The 22,765-nt window shown below is 37.0% G+C and overlaps 1 protein-coding gene across 5 annotated transcripts in view; it reads left to right on the top strand.

Moving 5' to 3' along the window:
• The window catches only part of cadm2b (cell adhesion molecule 2b), a 473,989-nt gene that overhangs the window by 213,672 nt on the left and 237,552 nt on the right, over window positions 1-22,765 (top strand). The gene's annotated exons all lie outside the window — the stretch shown is intronic.

Raw genomic sequence — 22,765 nt, 5'->3', positions numbered from 1 at the left:
AAGGATAAATGATCTTTAAGTAGGTCAATGAGAAAAATAATTGGTCTAAAGGAAAAATCGTTTGAATACTGGTTTAAAATATTAAACATTTAAAACATGTGCCAAGTTCTTTTGGTTCATAGGGTTTTAAAGGTTCTAAAAACCCTTGAGTATTTTATTTATTTATTTATTTTTTTTGAGATTTTAACAGATTTGTGTGTGTTGATCATTAGTTAAGACAACGTCAGCACCTTTTAGCTTTAATTGTGGGGAAAACTGGATAATTTTGAGCTTTAGTGAGCTAATTCACCTTCTGGGTTTAAAATCATTATTGGGGTGGGATCAAAATTGATGATGTAGCACTCGTCTGTTTGTCCAGTGATGTCGGTTTGTCATTATTATTCATAAGAGTTTTCTTATCCTATGAAAATATCCTGCTTCTTAATTATTCATGACTGCACGTGCTTTCCAGACCTACCAAGCTGTTAGACTGTGCACAGCACGCCGTATTTAGATGTTGATGAAGGGTCTTTTGTACTTGTTTCCATGATCTGGTTTGTTGCATGGCTTTCTCCACGATGCTGTCAGGTCCAATACAGCCATTCTGTTTGTGCAGCGAACATTTTTGTCGGGAGAGATGTACAAGAATTGGAGATTGACCGACTTTGTCTTTTATCAGTTGAGTTCCGTACCATTCAGACACATTTCTGCCATCTGTGCTGTGATGTTCACCCATGTTTAAAATCCTCAAGATTCCAACGATGGTTGGAATAGATAGGGAAGGAGACCTGCTGTACTGCTGTCCACTGTGTCTCCATTCAGACCCGGGAATTCAGCAGGAGAGAAGTCCTGCTGAATCTTTATATCTTTATAATGATCTAACAAATTGTGGTTATATATTATATGAAATTACAAATAGCCTGTCGTATATGTAACAGGGCATTATTATTTATTGTTTATTTCTATGCATTTTAACTTTGTAAACTATGAAATCATGGGTCTCCTCACATTTTCGGCCCTATTATACACCCAGTAAGGCGCAGAATGTGTTTGCCCTGACGTGTTGCTATTTTCAGACCAGCGCAACCCTAATTTTTCTATTTTGCACCACAGTATTTAAATAGCAAATCCATTTGTGCCACTTTGTGGACTCATGGGTGTTTCGGTCTAGAAAAGAGGGGTTTTAAGGCACATTAGCACGCTGCTATTTTGAGGAACTACAATAGACTGTGCAATAGACCAACTGAAAACAGGTCTAAAGTCCAGTGCAGAGCGCGTTAGTTGTGCACCTCACTTAAACATTGCTTAAAACACACAGCATGTACAGCAATACAGAAATATCTTTACAAATGAAATACAATTAAAGGTTTAAAATATTACAAAAATAATTATGCACTACATAAAAAATAAAAAATAAAATACCTCCATGCCTTCTTCATCTCAGGGGGCTTTTTTCAGTTGATTCATAACAACTTGCTTTTGTATAATGTTATTATTATTAGTATTTATTATATGCATATTTATATTTGTTTTATTAAAAAAGCTTAGATTTGTCCAGTATTTGAGGTCAGTGCCCCATACAGTATAGGGCATAGCACGTGTGTTTGGATATAACTCAGTTTTTTGACCACACTTTGTTATTATTGCTCATTTATTTGTTTGCTGGAAATTAGAACTGAATTTAGAAATAGTTTTGAAACATCTTTGTGCTTAACAAACAAAATTAATTATGTAGGCTAATGAATGTCCTTAGTGGAGTGTACAACACCATTTCCTTATCCACGACAGAGAAAGTAAGTTAAGGCCGATTAGAGGAGGCTCGTCTGCCAAATTTCGCCATGTAAATAGCAAATGTGCCATTGCGCGACGCAACTGATGCTGCGCTCAAACTAGAGTTTGAGCTTGCGAAATTCTGTTGAATGCGCTACGAAAAGGGTCGGGATTAAACAAGATGATCAGACATTTAAAAAGCAAACAATTGGTCCATGTTTTAAATGTCTATGCAGAGAAGTCATGTTTTTTATCTTTGATTGGTCTCATGCAATCTTGTGATGCGATTTCGCAGGTCAGAGTTCACCAAACTTGAGTTCACCAAACTCCAATGCAGCGAACTGTGAAACCTGTTTCAGGAGATTGCGTTTCCAGTCTGACGCATTTGCGTGCATATGAATGAAAGTCTATGGGGAGAAAATGCAATGTGACCGCAGCTTTACTCTTAAAGGGAATGGGAGATGAGACTCGGTTTATTTTCAAAACACACCCATAACTCATTAGGGGAATAAACATAACCATGTTAGACCATGCATCATGGCGCAGAGTGTATTTTTTTACAACTAAGTAAAAAGTTACATATACTGGCCACATTATTCTTATCTCACACTCTTCCACCTAGAACAGTTAGATTTAAAAGTTCTGAAATGATGTAAATCCTATATATGTGACAAATACTTCTCATTCATTCAATCATTCATTTTCTTTTCAGCTTAGTCCCTTTATTAATTTGGGGTCACCACAGCGGAATGAACCGCCAATTTATCCAGCACATGTTTTACGAAGCGGATGCCCTTCCAGCCGCAACCCATCTCTGGGAAACATCCATACACATTCACTAACACTTATACACTACAGACAATTTAGCCTACCCAATTCACCTGTACCGCATGTCTTTGGACTGTGGGGGAAACCGGAGCACCCGGAGGAAACCCACGCAAACACAGGAAGAACATGCAAACTCCACACAGAAACGCCAACTGACCCAGCCAAGGTGTGAACCAGCGACCTTCTTGCTGTGAGGTGACAGCACTACCTACTGCGCCACTGCATCACCCAAATACTTCTCATGTTTTATAAAATAAAAAATATTTTTTTTTACCCCTGGGGGGAGAGGGGGGTTCTGTTGGGTTCTGACCTTGGTCCTGTTCACTTTTCTCTACATCTGCTCCAATTTGGTAGCATTTTAGCAAGCACGTTTTTTTTTTTCTCTGGGTGTTATGCAGGGTTCGGTCTTTGGTTGTACTCTCTTTTTTCTATTTGTGCTTAAAAAAAAAAGCTTTTCCACCCTGGGGGGTTCTGTAAGGTTCTGCCCTGGGTGCTACACACTCTTATCCACATCTGCTCTAATTTGGTAGCAATTTTAGCAACCATGTTTTTTTTTCCTTGGGTGTTATGCAGGGTTCTTCCCTTGTTGCTACTCTATTTTCTCTATATAAGCTTAAACAGCTTACCTCCTTGGGGGTTCTGTGGGGTTCTACCCTGGGTTTCAAAAGCTTTATTGCCTTTGGGATTATGCAGGATTCTGTCCTCGGTCCTACAAAATTTTCTGTATATGTGATCTGATTGGGGATTTTTTTTTTAAGTTTTTTTCTTCTTTTTATTGTATGCAAATAATTGCATTTATAATTATATTGAATTACCAACCGAACATCTGTTGTATCAAGTCATTCATTCATTCATTTTCCTTTGGCTTAGTCCCTTATTTATTAGGGGTCGCAAGCAAATGAACCACCAACTATTCTGGCATATGTTTTACACAACATGTACCCTTCCAGCCACAACCCAGTACTGGAAAACACTCACACACTTTCAGAAATAAAGGTGCAAAATGTGTCACTGGGGAAGTACCTTTTCAAAAGGATTTTTTTTTGTTTAGGTATTTGGTCCTTAAAGGTACATATCAATACCCAAATAGTACACAAAAATGAACCTTAAAGGTACAAAAGTGAATCTTAAAAGAATGAAAGTGTACCATAAGATACCAACGTTCAACTGTATGGTACAAAAGTGTAACTTTTGAAAAAGTACCACCCCAGTGACAGATTTTGTACCTTTATTTCTGAATCTGTACACTCTCATGTAAACACACACTCATTCAGTACGACCAATTTAGTTCATCCAATGTCTTTAGACTGTGGAGCAACATGGGGAGATCATACAAACTCCACACAGAAATGCCAACTGGCCTAGCCTGGACTCAAACCTAGCCAGGACTCGACCTTCTTGCTGTGAGGCGACAATGCTAACCACTGAGCCACCATCCCACTTCATTGAATGATTATTTAAATTTAAAAAGTGTATTCTGAAAAGATAAAACTAAAAACTTAAGATTTTATGCCAACTCACAAGATGCATTATTGGCATGTTTACAAGATACAAATTGGATGAGGTTAAACTAAGAAAATAAAGAATATCCTAATTCAAAATGTCACCACAGACACATCGTTTGATGCAAGAGCTGGCTGACAGAGCTTTTGGAATTAGAAACATATTTAAAACATCTTTAAATATACTTTTTTTATATAAATGTTACAGCTAAAATGTCCAACAGATTGAGTCATAGTTTGTTTTTCTTTGCCAGTGTCAGGTTGTGACAAAAAGCTTTGTCCTCGTTTGTTTATAACGCAAGTGTGACAGAATGCATTAGAAGGAAAGAACCCAGAGGAAACCTTACACGTGCTTCATTGTAAATTAATAAACAAAGACGAAGAAAGCGGTAATGAATTTACCAGGTCTGCTGGCACGGTTCCCCCGTGCAGGAAATGTTGTTAGGCATGTCAACAAATCAGCTCTTGTAGACGGCACCGCTCATCATTAGAATAATTCAGTGTAATTAGTCAGTCTTTTTAATCACCTCAATAGACACAGCGTCCCAGTACTTCCTCTGAAAGATAAATGGCTGTTTACCCAGCCGAAAAGAATCGGTGTACTTGCTGCTGCACTGCAAACTTTAAATGGCATGCTTGATTGTGTTTCTGACAGAGCAGTGCGCTAAAAGATTTTCAGCAAGAGCTCGGGACAGTTTGCAGACAGTGCAAGTGCTATGTTTGCATTTATAGGGGGTCACGCCGGGTAAATAGTCTGTCGTTCAGTCCTCACTACGACTGAATGCTCCTGTAAATCTTCAGTCTAACAGCAATGGATGAATATTTACTGATTCATTATTCAATTAGCCAAGTAATTACTGTTAAGGGGGTCGTTTGTAAGCGACTTAAGCTTTGTGAACTTTGCTGCCAAGAAATGATTTACTAGGGCGAGAGGAGGCCTGACTGCGCATTTCATGTTTATTTATGCTGAATAAGAAAATCGGTAGTTCTTAATCTCTTCGGCTGGATACATCTTATACAAACATTTGAATGGCAAGCGTTGAATTATTAATGCTGTCTTCATGTATGATTTATAAAGGATTTCCCACTGATTCTTCTCGATGTGCTTCATGACTCTGGTTTTTATCAATTTTAGATGTAAGCGTACAGGCCGCAACTCATTGAGTGTTGTCATCCCATCTTACGTGGTGGTGAAATGTCAAATGTCAGGTTTGGCATGGAAGAAATCTCTTCAGGATTTTGGTTGGGATTCATGTTAATATGAATTTACCACAGCAAATGAACCGCCAACTTATCCAGCATAGGTTTTACGCATCGGATGCCCTTCCGGCCACAACCCAACACTAGGAAACACCTATACACTCGTGCATTCACACACATACACCATGGCTAATTTAGCTTATTCAATTCACCTATACCACATGTCTTTGGACTGTGGGGAAAACCGGAGCACCTGGTGGAAACGAGAACATGCAAACTTCTCACAGAAAAGTCAACTGACCCAGCCGGGGCTCGAACCATTGACCTTCTTGCTGTGAGGGGATCATGCTACCCACTGCACCACCGTGACACCCTTATCACAAAATTGCAAACACTAATTTAAAAAACAAAACAAAATAAATTAAAGCTGCAAGCAGCGATGAAAGGGACCTCGCACCCGGGCTCACCGCCGCCCGGTGGCCTCAGGATGACAGAGAACAGTGGACAATAATAATTTATGCTGATATATATATAAAAAACCTGAGCAAATCACAGATTTATGCCAAAGTTCCTCCTGTCAGCAGGTGGCGCTATGATTGTGACTCAATATTGGCATGTATATGACTTCAGTAGAGGAATGTTATTGAACCTGTACATTTTCAGGCAGGTCAGACATTGTGTAGCTGAGTTATAAGCCAAACTTCCTTCTGCCAGCAGGTGGCGCTATGAATGTGACACAATATAGATATGTAGATGCCTTTAGGAAAGGAATCTCATCGAGCCTGTGAATTTTCAGGCACATCAGACATTGTTTGGCTGAGTTAAAAGTACTTCCTGTTCCGTGGCAAAGCACTGACCTTTGTCAGTCCGCCACAGACACACCCTCACTCTAGATCTTCACAATTCAGCCTCAAAAAGGCTTTTGGTCTAAACTAATGGAGCATGGATTTGATGTGGGGAAATTTGTAGGAGGAGTTTGTTACACTATAAAACATGTAATTTCCTGTTGCCAACAGGTGGCGCTATAACTGTATGTGGATATTGGCATGTAATCCTTTTCAGGTCAGGACTTTTATCAAACATGTGAATTTTGAAGCAGAGTTATAACAACTTCCCGTTTCTTGGCGAATCGTCAATGTTTGAGAGGCCGCCACGGACACACCCTTCAATGGAAACTCTAGATCTTCGCAATTTAACATCGCCAAGGTCTTTAGATGACAAAACCGTAGGAAGTTAAAAATGTCCAACTACCTGCCGGGTTTGAGATTTCGCTCCGAGAGATTTTTTGTAGGTTTTGGCATGTTTGACGTGTGCCAATTTTCGTACGTGTGCGTAAAGCGTAGCTCGGGGGCCAGTTCGTCAAATGAGCATAGGTGGCGCTGTCGAGTCATTTTGTCACGCTCACTTCTGAAACCTATAACAAACGTAAAATTTCACCACTTCTAGGGCGTGTGCAAATTTTAATGAGTTTTCGGGCATGTTTAGACCCTCAAAATCGCGTTTCATTCCGTAGAAGAAGAACAAGGATATTATTATTATTATTAATACTAATAATAATAATAAACGAAGCAATTTTCATAGGGCAAATGTAGCAAATTTCATATTTTGTGCCTTTATTGTGGTAACCAATGTTGGGCATGTTCCTTTAAAAAAGTAATTAGTTATAGTTACTAACTACTTCTCACAAATAGATTAGACAAGTAGATTTCAGCTCTGGCGGGTAAGACAGCCGCTACCCACTAGCCATTTTGGCTGGTTGGAAATATTTTTTAAATTGTAGTTTTCTTAAAAGCAGGGTTCGACAATAAGGGTGTGATCTTCAAAATGTGATCTTAGAATCGAGAAGCAGCACGACTGACAAAAATAACTGTGTTTGCACGAGCAAAAGAAAGCAAGTGAATACAGAATGAGAGGATGATTACTCGCACGCACAGGTGATGTGATGCGCGTGACTATTAAAAGCATGCACGCTCCTGTGTGTAGAGGAAACATAACTGGTGCGATCGGTTGTCTTTGAAATAGACTGGACTAAAAGCGATGCTCGTGCACCTACAGCCCTGTTGCTTTTAAGAGCTATATACTGTATATATATCCTTTTGTAAGCAGCAGCGGTCACTGCTTTTGTTTAAATTATTTTTTAAACAAATGATAAACAGGCCTAACATTAACCGTGTGCACATGACATGTGTCATCCGTGTGTCATCCTTTAACATCGCTTTAACATGGGATTAACTCCCCATTTATGTGAAGTTAACTGGTAATCTGGGACCTTTAGCCAGCATAGGTTACTGTGCATAGTTTAGATACATGACAATAGATCTTTTTAAATGTCCAATTTTAAAAAAAGAAAAGTTTTGTTGAATAAAAAGTACATGTGTGCAGCTATATTTTGCTTGTTTTCATACATTTAAAATGCGTGGCTAAGAAATAATCATTTCTTTTTGGTGTGGTCAGAGATAAGTTTGATAAATACTTAATTTTGAGCCCTAAAAACCAATTACAATGGGACACAACTCATTTGCTCATGCACAGTAAGCATGCTCATAGCCTACACAACACACACTAAAAGTGAAATGAATGAGTAGGCATGTGGACATAACACAACATCTAAATCAAGTAATTTTAGCATGTCAGAGTCAAATTTATTCATGTAAAACATATTTTCCAAACAACAAAAGTGTGGCTAGTGAAAATGGCAAGTGGTTAGTAACATTGGAAATCTACTAGCCACAGTGGCTGGTGATCAAAAAAGTTAATGTCAAGCCCTGGTGATAATGTCTGCTTGTCTCCTCCAAAAACAGTTTCTGCAGGCATTGTGTTATGTTCTGAACGTTTATAATTTTTTTTTTGCTGCAAATAGATGTGATTCGCTTTGTGTATGTCCAAAACCAAAAGATTCAGTAAAAGCAGAATGACGTACACAAAACAGCAGCTTGATGAAGCATGCGTACCGGAGTTCAGAAGGAAAAAAGATAATGTCAACACAAACCAACTGAGAAGGTTGCAAGGGGAGACAATCAAACTTGGGTACGGCCCAGACAATTGAACCAAATGTGAAAGCATCCAAACTGTGTGTGTGCTTGTAGTAACACTAGGAATGACTGACGTGAAACTGACATTTCGACACAGCGTCAAGATCCCGAAGTGCAAGTGTTTCGAAACACTTCACCGTAGCATGATGCAAAACACCCAGGTCACGTGACTAAGGTGATTCGAAACACCCATGTCACGTGACTAAAGTGTTTTGAAACACCAGGTCACGCGACTAAAGCAATTCAAAGCATTGGTCATTTCAGAAAAGTTGAGACCTGGCAGATCTGTGTTTGACTGACAGGGTCGAAAAAAAACACTATCGTACGTAGCCTAGAGGACCGTGTGTTTGCACAGAGTAACTGTGCTGCAAATAGCCTGAGTTCAAATCCTGACTTGTACAAATAGTCTGAAATTTTGACTTGATGTATTTTAATTATGTTACTTTTTATGACCAAAACAAGACATATTTATTCTCAATGTGATAAAACCAATGTTAAAACAAAACACATTACAAGACCAGATCATTTAAAAACTAATGTCTATAGCTGCATCACCCTGGATTCAAACCCATTCTCTTGGCATGCTAGTTAGGAACTCTCACTGCTTTACTAAATCACTTGAAACCTCAACTCTACAGTGCAGGGTTTAATACCTCAGTTTGCTTAACTGTTTCTTTGCTGTAGCTGTTTCAGAGCAATACATAAAAAAAATACCAGTAGGTGTCACTGTAGAGACAGGTTTCGAAACGTTTCAAAGCTTCAACACATTTGCTTCTACTGTTTCAGTGTTTCATGAAGCCTCCATTTGCCACCACTAGTGAACACCCGCCCTACTCTACCTCTGATTGGCAAACGATAGAAATCTACTCAACCTAAGCCAATCATACGGTGGCCGAGAAAGCTTAATGCGCTGCAATTTAAGAAAGTACATGCAATTACAAAAAACACCAGCAAATATAGAAATTATCTTTGCGTTTCTTTAGTTGTTTGTGTTGTGACCAATTTGCAGCACGTTTCTTCAGTTGTTTGTGCTGTGACCAATTTGCAACAGGTGTGCTGTCAAATTGATGAAGATCGTTTCATTTGCTGGTGTTTTTTGTAATTGCATGTGCTTTCTTAAATTACAGCGCAATATGCTTTCTCGGCCACCGTACAATAATCATGATCTCAGTTTCACCACATTCACGTACGCCAATCATCATCGCTGGTTTATTATGTGCCCTGCCCCAGCCCAAGCCCCAAACACACACCCCAGAGAAAGAGAGGTCTTATGGCTGAGAGAGACGCTGCTTGCATGAAAACTGCTTCAGTGTTTTCAATTATAGTAATACACATTTATTGTCAGCAACGGTAACGATGTTGTAACCGGGGAAACAGTAATTAAATTGATTACTCGTTACTGAAAAAAGTAACGCAGTTTATTTGTAGCACAGTTAAGCTGCGGTCACACCAGGCTTTGTGTGTGCGAAATTCTATCGTACGGCGCTCTGAAAAGGGGCGGGATTAAACAAGATGATTAGACATTAAAAAAGCGAGCGATCAGTCCATGTTTTAAATTTCTGTCCAGAGAGGTCGTGTTTTGATCCTCGATTGGTCTCACGCAGTTAAGTGATGCAATTTTGCAGGTCAGAGTTCACCAAGCTTGAACTTTGCACCGCAGCGACATGCGAAACTTGATGCATGACCTTGCGTTTCCGGTCTGACGCGTTCGTGTGCGTATGAATAGAGGTCTATGGGAGGAAAAGCCCAGTGTGACCGCAGCTTCATTCCCATCACTGGTGATAACTAACTACATTTCTATTAAATACTTGACTGATTAATATACAATGATTGATTTAGCTAATGCTGTTCATTGTGTATATAAACATTTTATTTTATTGCACAGTTTCCATATAGAAACAAATATGGGTCTTGGGAGCAGAGACAAACTCTAATATGAAATAATTCATGCATAACTTCAGTAAGGCACAAATAGGTATGGCTCATCAAGAACTAAACAATGCATCACTGCATTATTCTTTATTGCATAAGCAACTAATAAGCAGTCAGTCTGATTAGCTAATGTAGTTTTTCTCCAAGAATCCCACTGTTAAACGGGATTATGTTGTGTAAATGTTGCCTAATGGCTTCAGTGAAAGCTTATACTACTGATTATCCACATATATCTCACAGTAGGTCTCTCTTTTACATTTTATAAATAAACAAATAACTAATAAGTAGACTTAACTTCTGGAACTGACCACGTGCTCTATTAAGAATTTATATTGGATATTGGTGTTTTGCACTGTTAGCTTAGCAACATGCTCATGGCAAACTGCTGAAATCAGTCGTAAAGTCACATCTCTGTGTTTATACTGTATGTGGAGCCTTCCAAATGATCCACTTATGATGGTTAGTATGCTGCCTGAGTATGCAGTACACTGTGAGGCAGCTGACTAGGCTTTGGAACAGAGCTCATCTCTCAAGATGCTTCCACAAGGTTGAGCAGGCTATGAAAACGGCAGGTTGTTATGTGATAGAGCACTGGTGTGCAGCAGCGCTGAGCGAGGAGGTGAATTGCAGGAAAAAGTCCTTTAATTCCGAAACTAACAGTCCTTGTGTATGTTAAGGGGAGAAGCTGGAGAGCTTGCCTGGAGGAATTTCAGCTTTTAAGTAGCCTGACCTGAAGAGTCAGATAAACACAGACCTCCATCCTTCTCTCATTCTATCATAACTGAAGTTACAGCCTTGCAAAATGTCAGAGTTAAGTGCTTTTGTCTCGCTGTGACCTGTCACCACTGTTCTGCGTGGCTAGACAGATGCTAACATTTCTTTATAGCACAGGCCCTTGCTAAACTATAGCTCTCTTCCTGAGGTTTTATGATTCAAAATCAGATTTAAACCTGGAAATGAACTAGAAATATTAAAAAGTAGAGTGTGTATATATTTATGTATTTAGAAGACTACTATATGCAAAAACAATTACCAATAATTCACATATTATATAAAGCAAGGTTTATTTAGAAGCTAGATTATGAAACATTGTAGCATAAAGGAAAAAAACTATAGATAAGATAAAATGGAGTGAGGTGAAGGTTAGCATCTCATTCCAGCAGAGTGGTCAGGAGAGTATAATGGTTCAGGAGACTGATTTTGACTATTTTGACTCTGTTGCACACACAGTCCAAAGTTCCTCTAATACAATTGTGAGATGCTTTGATGCCTTCTTCCACTGAATACAGGATAATTCAGGAGAATGTGAACATCAAGCTTGAGTGTCGGTGTCAATCAAGCTAAATATAATCAAACCAAATGCAAAGCTAGATTCTGAAACAAGCTACAACAGAAGAGAAATGCAGAGGGGGGAATAAGTGGTCTGTCAGAGGTTTGTGAATCATTTCACCAGAGGGGAGCAAAGAAGCTGAAGGTTCTGGAAACTGATGTTGACCATGTCAGAAATGCCCTTTCAGTTGCCAGGTTTTCATCTTAACATAAAGCCAATCTTTTCAAAGTTCTCAAAAAAAGGACAAATTCCAAATTACTAGTATTGTTTCACTATTGGTCCATGCAAGACTATTTTCAGACCAGCGCAACCCTATTTTTCACGCTTTGTGTCACGTTGTTTAAGGCAAATCTTTTTGCACCACTTTGTGGACTCATGTGTCTTCCTGTCTAAAAAATGAGCTGTGTTAAGGCACATAGTTGGCACGTTGCTATTTTAAGGAACTGAAATAGACTGTGCCATTAACCAACTAAAAGCTGGTCTAAAGTCCAGCGCAGAGCGCATTAGTAATGTGCCTATGCAGGTCTTTAGAATTAAAATGTTACAAAACTTATTATTTTCTACACAAATATAAAAACCCCTATTTCCATGCTTTTTTTCAGTTTATTCATGACAAGTTGCATTCGCATAATGTTATCATTAGTAGCAGTATTATTTATTATATGCATATGTATATTTTTTTTATAAAAACAAGTTTAGATTTGTGTTTCAGAGTCACCACATGCGGCATAAGAATAGGGCGTGTGTTTGGATATGGTGTGTTTTTTGACCACACTTCATTATTATTGTTCAATTATTTGTTTCCTGGAAATTAAAACTGAATTTAGAAATAGTTTTTAAACAAATATTTGCGCTTAACAAGTGGAATCAAACATGTAGGCTAATGGATGTCTTCAGTGGAGTGCGTACAACACCGTTTCCTTATCTATGAAAGTAAAGGAGTAAAGAGGAAAAGTAAAATAAAAAGAAAGTAAAGAGGCTGAGTGGAAGAGGCTCATTCTTTATTTTCCTGCTGCAGAAGGTCTGTTTAACTGTTTTCTCGCTAGTGAAGCGTTCAGTTTTTTTACTTACAAAGTCCTCCATATAAATAGCAAATGCGCCATGGCGCGACACAACTGACTCTTAAAGGGAATGGGAGGCGAGACTCTGATTGGTTTAATGCATCTTATGCTCAAAACACAACCAGAAATCATTAAGGGAATAACACAACCCTGTTAGACCAGGGCGCAAAGCGTATTTTTTCATCCTTAAAATAGCAAAAGTGGGTTCGGAAATGCCCTTAATACTTTTGTGCCATGCGCTTTAGACTTTGCACCTAGATTGTAAAATAAAGCCTAATGAATCAGAGAGGGTGAATGTTCTGGAAATTGACATTGAGCAGACATTTATATTATTTCAGTGAAACTCAATATAATAATTGCAACCATTTTGAATAATGATCAGAGCAAGCAGTCAAATGGTCTTTTGGTAAAACTCAAGATGCTAATTGGTATCATTTTGAGTCATGCTCCAATCATGATCATCAGGTTGGAGTTCACACAGCTTGGGTTATGTTGTAATTAGAGCAAGAAATGGTCAAATGAAATGCAAAAATGTGGTTATGAAACAAGCATCCCACCAGACCAGGGGAGAGCAGAGTATGTGAAAGGCCTGGAAGATTCCTTGAATGTGAATTTCTTTGAGCAAGCAGTCAAATGGTGTTTCAGTTGAACTCAAGATGCTAATTGGTATCATCTTGAGTCATGCTCAGATCATGGTCATCAGGTTGGAGTTCACACAGCTTGGGTTCTGCTGTCATTAGAGCAAGAAACGGTCAAATCAAATACAAAATGTGGTTAGGAAACAAGCTACAATAGAAAATAAATTTAGAGAAGAAAAAGAGGTTAGTGGAGGTTGGTAACACATTTAATCATAGGCGAGGTGTAAGGGTGAAGGTGTAAACACATTATAAAAGGCAGTCAAATTTCCCTCCTGTAAATCTTAAGATCCTCATTTAAAACATTTGAAGTCATGGTTGAAGGTTGGAGGATCAGGTTGGAGTTCACGTAGCTTGAGTAATGTTATTAGAGCAGAGGAAAGTCAAACCACATACAAAGCTGATTAGGAAACAAGTTACAGCAGAAATGAAGTTCAGAGAATAGACAGAGGTTAGTGGATGTTGGTTAATTATTCCACCACGGGAGCAGAGAGAATGAAAATTATGATACTGATAACCAATAATGGATATTGGAAACTGATTATGAGCAAGATGTTAGAAATATGTTAGTTTTAATCATCTTAAATCATATTCACATCATGATTATTGAGTTCATCCAGATTGAGTGCTGAAGTCATTAGGTGGCAAGAGTAACAAACCAAATGCAAGGAGGTTGGCGGAGGTTTGGGTTTCCAACCATCCTGTATTTGCAGAGACCTCTCTAATATTGAGACCATTTGATTTGTAACATCCAATACCTGCAATGTCCTGTTTATTTGCTGCTCTTCTTTTGTTGAAATATTTAGTTTTATTTAACATTTTATAAGATATTTAACAAAAACAGTAAAATACCAATTAAAAGAAGAAAAAATAGTACACAATAATTGACATTAGCCCCACACCCCCTCGAAAAAAAACAAGGAGAGGGGTGGGGGGGATCGTCTCAGTTACTAAATATACATACATATATACACACGGCATATGTAGCATAAACATATTAAACAAAAAACAAGATGACAGTATTTACGTTTTTACAAAGTCAGTGTCATGAATACATGGGTTAGTGATGAAAATTTACAAACTAATGCTAGATTCCCAAGAGTCTTAAGATGTGGTTTCAGCTTTTTTCTGTGAAGTTTCAAGACGTAGTTGCTCCATTTGAATGACATAAAGCAGCTCATTCAACCATCTCTTAAAACAAGGAGTCTTTGGAGATTTTCAATTAAGCAAGATAATCTTTTTAGCTATAATCATGCCAATCATCAGGGCTTGCTGTTGGGTTGATGGAAAGGTGTTCATTATATTTGAATATCCAAAAATAGTCAAATTGTAGTCATGTTTGATATTGGTTCCAAAAGCTCTAGAAAAGCTTTAAAAATGCTGGACCAAAACTCATAGAGAACAGGATAAAACCAAAATAAAAGTCCCTCCTGCCCCACCACATCTGTCGCGTTTAGGAGATACATAGGGAAATATTTGACTTAATCTAGTTTTAGAGAAATGAAGGCGATGTAAAACTTTAAATTGGATTTAAATTGAATTTGAACCTATTTTCATTCTCGACAGGGCTTCTTCCCAGATCTCGTCAGCCACTTCTTCATTTAAATCCATGGCCCAAGCTGTCTTAATGTGCTTAGTGCATATTAGAACCTCAAAAACATTTGCTGCACTTCTGATTTGACCATACAGTTAGGCAGCACAGTTCATGACACTTTAGGATAATGTACACTGTAAAAAAAAATGCTGGGATCCACACAATTTCTTCATGTTGTCCCAACACAAATCGATTAACTTTATTTTGACAAATTTTAGTGGATTGAACATAAAACACGTGTTTGTCCAAAAAAAATGTAAAAATTGTGTTGTTTTAACTCATTTTAAATAAGTAATTTGAACAAGCAGTAAAAGTAATTACCTATTGTTTTCAAAAGATTTTAGACAGTATATGCTCTCTGTTTGATGAATAGTAAATACTAGAACAACTGCTTTGTTTGCAGCAGTAACCAAGGACATGCCTAATTCTTTTTAGTCTGTCTGTGTTGATTCTAAATAATATATGGATGTTTTATGTAAAATGATTGTATAAAACTAATGTCAGATCAGTATATGTTAACTTTGCAATTATACAATCTACTTTAAATCCTGACCTGTATGCAATACCTTCATCAGCTATTTAGCCTGTTATAAAGCAAATAAAAACTTTGTTCTATATTCATATTTGTTTTATTTTTAGTTTTACTAGCTTTGGAATTTGGAAATCTGAGTCAGAATCGTAATCAGCCATGAAAAATCATGATCAGTACATCACTAAATATTTTGCTGGAAAATTATAGTTTTTTCCCTTATTTCATAGTGTCAGAGCTTTATGGGGGTTGGTAGATCATTCCACCAGAGCAGTGCAGAGAGAGTGGAGGGGCTGGTTAAAAAAAACTGAGATATTTTTGAAGATATACTACATATTTGTCCAATGTTATTTTCACTCTAATTGGTTATTCTGAAATTATTCATGCTAATGTAGGGATATTTTATAGTTTGAACCCAAAGAATGACCAGTCTGTCAGATGAAGTTTACTGAAGATAGTTTGCAGCTTCATCAGCAGAAGCTAGCTTCACTTGCAATGAGTTCCTAGGCCGCCGCTCTGCTTACAAATCAATAAAAAGTGTACTTACTACACAAGACTAGAAAGGGTGGGATTCAGGTAACAGGTTCCGATTGGCTAAAACAAAGATAGACAATTCTAAATATGTACGTCAAATGCGGGGTCGTATCTGAATCCAGATAGGGATAGCAACCGGAGGCTTGGGTCAAGTCGCCTGTAGACAATTAAGAGCTAGTCTCAGACCTGTACAACTGACCCATCAGATGTGTATCCACCCATATACACAAAATCACTCACCGCTCTTGACTGAAGGACTTTTGTAGCTATAATTAATTTTTTTTTCTTACAGTGAAGATGCATAAAGCACAGTTTGTTTCATATTTTTATTCTACTGTATTTATTTCCCTTTCCTTATTTACAGGGAGGAAAATAACTGTATATATACAGTTGAAGTCAGAGATATTAGCCCCCCAATTTATGTTTAATGGAAAGAAGATTTTTTTCAACCCATTTCTAAAAATAATAGTTTTAATAACTAATTTCTAATAACTGATTTCTTTTATCTTTGCTATGATGACAGTACATAATATTATACTAGATATTTTTCGTCATTGTATAACAGTAGTTTCTTCTGCAGACAATCAAAAAAATGTATTGCCTTAATAATATTGACCTTAAAATAGGTTTCAAAATATTTAAACCTGCTTTTCTTCTACCCAAAATAAAACAAATAAGACTTTCTCTATAAGAAAAATATTATAGAAAATACTGCGAAAAATTCCTTGCTCTGTTAAACATCATTTGAGAAATATTTATAAAAGAATAATAATAATTAAAATAAAATCACAGGAGGGCTAATAATTTTGACTTCATCTGAAATTGTTTTGAATAATCGTGATTACAATTATGACCAAAATAATCGTGATTATGATTTTTCCCATAATCGAGCAGCCCTAATTCTTATTGCACAAAGTCTATCTTGAATAAAAAGCAAAATCACTTTAAACAGAATTAACACATAATAATATCAAAATCACTTTAGACAGTATTAACACATAGCAATACAAATAGGAAAACAGTTGCACAGTGGTTTTCAATAATCAAGCTCTTCAGTTCCACTCGAGGTCTCCATGACCTCTGACCTAGTTTGGTGGCTCCTGAAAATTAGTTACAAAGAGACAAATGCACCGAACATTCTTATATTAAGCAACGTGTTAACTTTGCTCATTAGTCAAAATCATTTCAAGAATGAATACTGATTTAAATAATCGGTCACACTTTACAATAAGGCTCATTAGGTAATGTTAATTAATGCATTTACTAACATGAACAAACAATGAACAATACATTTACTACTGTATTTGTTCATGTTAGTTAACATTAGTTAATGAAAATACGGTTGTTCATTGTTAGCTTATGTTAACTCACGCTGCATTAACTAATGTTAACAAGCATGGACTTGGATGTTAATAAAGCATTAGTAAATGTTCAATTATGATTAATAAATGCTGTACAAGTGTTGTTCATGATTAGTTCATGTTAGTAAATGCATTAACTAATGAACCTTATTGTAAAGTGTTACCAAATAATCATATTAATAAAGTATTGAGAAAAAAGGATAAATGGTGATCTATGCTGGGAAGGATTGGAAGGCAGAAATCTGAATCCATCACTAATTATTCATTTTTGCCAGTATGCTATTCTAAAGTGTAAAAAAAACCCTGAATTTAGAAAATGCCTAAGTACAATAAATTTCACTGGGGGTCTCAGATGTTTGAACTCGACTGTATTTATGTTATCAGCCCTCATGTTAGTCTTACAGATTTCACTGTTCACTGGGCATTACTGCAGGCCTTTTCTGCTGGGGTGAGAGTTTGTTTTGGGCTGGAAAGGAAGGTTTTCAGCAGCCTGGTGCTTTACAAAGATCATTTCTGATGTGTTTTGGGGAAGCCACAAAGCTTAATCTCTCCCGACAGCCAACTCCAGGCAATCAATCTCCTCGGAGAGAGAGTCGACATACTGTCCATCTCCCCCGCTGTCTGATGGAGGGCTGAAGATGAGACGTTTTTGGACTCCCTGGCATCTCGCTCTTTCTCCATTTTCTTTCTCTCTCTCTCCTTGCTCTGATGTTCTCTATAGTACTGTGTGCTTTTGTGTAATTAATGTTAGTAATACTTTAATTTTAGTAGTGTTATCTCTGGATATATATATATATATATATATATATATATATATATATATATATATATATATATATATATATATATATATATATATATATATATATGTGTGTGATTAAATATTAGCATATGATGGTAATATTTATTATTATTATTATTATTATTATTAAAATTATTATTACAATTATTTTTATTATTTTTATAATTAAAATTATTATTATTATTACAATTATTTTTATTATTTATTATTACATTTTTTTTATTATTGTAAATAATTACAATTATTTTTAATTATTATTACAATTATTTTTATCATTTGTTATATATTACAATTATTTTTATTATTAATTTATTATTATTTGCTGTTTATGTCAAGTCAGTTATCTTTAGCAATTCTCATAGCTTGATTTTAATAATTATTCACATACATTTCATAATTATAGCACTTTGAATAAATTAGTTAAATATAATTTAACATTTAAGTAAATATTTCAGTTTTATGTTTTCTTATATCAACAGCATCCAACCATCATTGTAGGCCTGTACTCAAAACATCACATAGCATTAAATGAGAGCTGCATATTATTAGCAAGAGATGTGAATAAATGACAGTAAGAAGCGAGTTTGAAGACCCGTAGCGAGAGGACAGAAGATCTGACAAGGCCGTTCAAACACAGGCAGCTGTTTTTCCTTCTGCATGGATCATGAGCAAATCTGATGATTGTTAGTCTTGAGGGCTGGACAGGCTGCCACGGCCATCAGCTCGGACAGCTAGAAATTACATGTTGAGACGAGTGAAAAAGACTCTGGTTACGGAGAAAAAATACAGCCGGGTTGAGATGCCAAAGTTGCTGATGTGAGTTCACTGGTGGAATCAAGTGCAGTAAGAGTCATATTTCCTCTTGACAGCGGAGAGAAAAGCAGTGAATACATGATCGAACTGTCTGAAATGCCTGTTGTAAACAACATTCGCAATGAGACCTATTAGTTTGATTGATCATTAAGAAATGCAGGCATTTGCATGTGTGTGTGTGTGTGTGTGTGTGTGTGTGTGTGTGTGTGTGTGTGTGATGCCAAAATGTATATATAAGATGCCAGAAATTAAGCAGATTCCTGATGAAAGTTCCCTTGTGGAATTAAGAGCTATAGTTACTTTAAATGGATTGTTTTCTCCCTACTGCTCTATCTTCATTTTGGAAGAATCCCCCCTTCCACCCCATCTCCTCCTTTTCCTCCCTTTTCTAAGGGGGAGCTCTTGAGACCTACCTGATCTCGGATCCCTTTATATGCTTATTGACCAGAAGGGAGCCTTGGGCTTAAGTATCTCCGAGCACAGGGATCTCTCCCGGGACAGCATGGTAAACCTGGTATAAACGCCAAGCATGTTTATGTGGGAACTCTTGAAGTGATGATTGAACTGGGGTAAATGTCATGTAAACAACATGCATAATGGAACATGCTATTCATTTGAAAGATCATAAATGTGTTTAGATTACAGTGTTAGAACATTGTAAAACATGCTTAGCAGCTAAGCAGCTAAATTGTGCTAGAAACATGCTAACAGCATGTTGAAATGTGCTAACGATGCTAGCATTGTGTTAAAAATGTTAACATTGTGCTAAACCATTCTAGAAGCATAGTAGCAGTACTAAAATTTGCTAACAGTGTTAAATAGAGTTAAATTGTTAACAAAGGTTCGGCAGCAGAACCACACCTCACTTTGTCTTCTTAACCAATCACCTACTCCCTAAAAACTTTTTTAAGGCAGACCAGCCCTCTAGCACTCTTCTTCTCGTTTTCTCGATCTCCCCGCTTTCCATTCACAATCCTATAACCCTCTCTTCACTCCTAGGTTGAATCGAGGGGTCCAATCACTCTACCAAAACATTGCAAAGACACTACCCCCACTCTGAGTCTCTATGCATCATCGTAGGATGCCCAATCAACCTACCTACCTGTTCACCATTTATCCTCTTACTTCCCTTCTCCTTCATGCCACTGTTCTCTTACCACCCTTTTTATCCCTACATCCCAACAATAAAGTCTAGCTCAAAGTGTGGCATTGTCCATGCTGGTGAAATCATGTTAGAAACATGCTAACAGAAGGCTAAAACATCAACAAATTGCATGCTGTGGAGCATGCTGAAAACAACATCGGTTACAGAGAAAGAATGTCCAGGTTGAGCTGCCAGGAATGAACCAAAGTTGCTGATGTGAGTTCACTGGTGGAATCAAGTGCAGTAAGAGTCATATTTCCTCTTGACAGCGGAGAGAAAAGCAGTGAATACATGATCGAACTGGGGGAAATAAGTCCATTGTAAACAACATGCCCAAGGAGACCTATTAGTTTGATTGATCATAAACAAATGTAGACAAGTTCCTTGCTTACGCTCTCTCTCTCTCTCTCTCTCTCTCTCTCTCTCTCTCTCTCTCTCTCTCTCTCTCTCTCTCTCTCTCTCTCTCTCTCTCTCTCTCTCTCTCGCACTGGAAGTCTCAGCCTGGTAATACTGATAGATGTAGGTGGTAAATACATAAATACAGGAGGACAGGAATAAAATTGCAGCAATATATGAAAAACTTCACCTCCCAAGCATTATGACAGATTACAAGCGTTTGAATGTACTGTTCAGTGGTCAAACACTGCAAATCAGTATTCATTTATAAATGGAAAAACCAAACTCTGATTTTACTGACTAGTAATGGTCTAAAGAACAATATATCTGCACTGTTTTAATTGCCAGCATGGCTTGGGTATGAAATTACAAAATAAACAAGCTTGCAATTGTCAATTTAGCATTTTAAATTTGTTTTATCTTAACCCATGGCTTTGATATAGCAGTAGTGAATTAATTTACTATTTATTTTACAATTATCATGCATTTTATATATTTACACATAAAAAGACAATTTTCTAGGCTTAACGCTGTGTTTGGGATGGAGTAAGAATGTTCAGATGTAGTCAGAAGTTGACATGAAACAGACAGGACAATAGATCTGATATAATTCAAAGTGTCAGATTTGTGCGTTAGGCTTTGCCGTATAAATGCAGCTTTAATGGCTTGATGTTTGCCTCTGTCAATCTAAACCTTCATTCTCAGAAATCCTTCAGGGGAGAATTAACTTAAAACCTCAAATAAAAGCAGTACAGATGCATGTGTCTCTTTTGGCAGTACATTAGTTGTGTTGGTTATTTGGCATAGAAAGCAAGCACTTCAATTTAATGTGGGCAGTGTGATTAAAAAATGTATATTTATATGTTATATTACTCTTAAAAAGAAAGAAAAACAAGCTGAAAGGGAAAAAATGCTGAAATGAACGATAACATCTTTTATCTGTGAAGATCACACACTGATGCTTGAGGTGTAATATGATATTAAAAACTTGTGGTATTTTAAAGAACTCATGCATGATATTTTTTCTAAGTTAATGTTTTTTTGTTTGGTGGAATATATGAAAATACATTTACTGCTGCTTCTTTGGTGCAGTACTAAATAAAAAAAGGTATACAGAAAAATGAACAAACAATAAATAATATGAGTCTCACTTTGCGTGCGTATATGCCCCATTTATTTAATTATATAACTGCCATTAACAGCTACGCATACGAGAACCTATTTTGAATGCATGAGAGTTACACAGTTACACCGTGCATGCTGAGTGAATAACAAAGCCCTTTTCCGTTATGAAAACATTTATTCGTTCAGAATGAGAGACATTTGAATAGCTTTTATTAAAAGCGTCTTGTCCTGTGTTGTTATAACGAATGCCATTACAATCTGTGTTTAAATTATTTGTTTGCATATTTTGAGATTTTTTTTCATATTCTAAATAAAACTAAAGGATTTAGAAATCGAATGTTCTTTTCACCCCAACACAATTTAATAGAGCACTATGAAGGCTAAAGAACTTCATTCTTATTATTGCTTATTTTTTGCAGCCTAGTGCTGCGTTCACACCAGATGCGAATTAAGTGCCAAGCGCGAGTAATTTACATGTTAAGTCAATGCAAAGATGCAATACGAGTGAATGAGGTGGCACGATTGACGCAATGCAAATAAAGCGGTGCAAGTTGTTGCCATTGTTGCTATTGTTGTTGCTATATAAATTCACTATTTTTAAGTGAATTTGACGAGTAAATGAAGCGGATTTGACGCACGAATGAATCAAGTAAACTCAAAATGTTCACACGTCTATTTAAACGTGAATAGTGCGATTTATTCGCGTGTGCCACATCTGGTGTGAACACAGCCTAGGGTTATGCTTCTCACCATGTAATGTAGACATCTTTTCTAAACCATAAGCAGGTTTATTACTAAGGAAACTTTAATTGACCACAAATAAATAATAAATAAATAAATAATAAACTTCTCTGACCACATTTATAGAACTGCTCGATCTTGCAGATTCGCACTCTATAACATCAGAAAGGTCCAACCCTTCCTATTTGAACTTGCAGCTCAACTCATTGTTTAAGCTCTTGTTCTCTCCAAACTGGACTATTGCAACTCTCTACTAGCCAGGCTTCCAGCTAACTCTATCAAACCTCTTCAGCTGCTTCAGAACGCAGCAGCACGAGTGGTCTTTGATGAACCGAAAAGAGCACGTCACTCCGCTACTCACCCGTTTGCACTGGCTGCCAGTTGCTGCTCGCATCAAATTCAAAGCTCTGATGTTTGCTTACAAAGCGGCCTCTGGCTTTGCTCCTTCTTATCTGCT

Source organism: Danio aesculapii, chromosome 15, assembly GCF_903798145.1.
Source record: "Danio aesculapii chromosome 15, fDanAes4.1, whole genome shotgun sequence".
NCBI classification, from domain to species: Eukaryota; Metazoa; Chordata; class Actinopteri; order Cypriniformes; family Danionidae; genus Danio; species Danio aesculapii.
The sequence above is the reverse complement of the archived record's forward strand: the minus strand, read 5'-3'. Positions and strand labels throughout refer to the sequence as shown.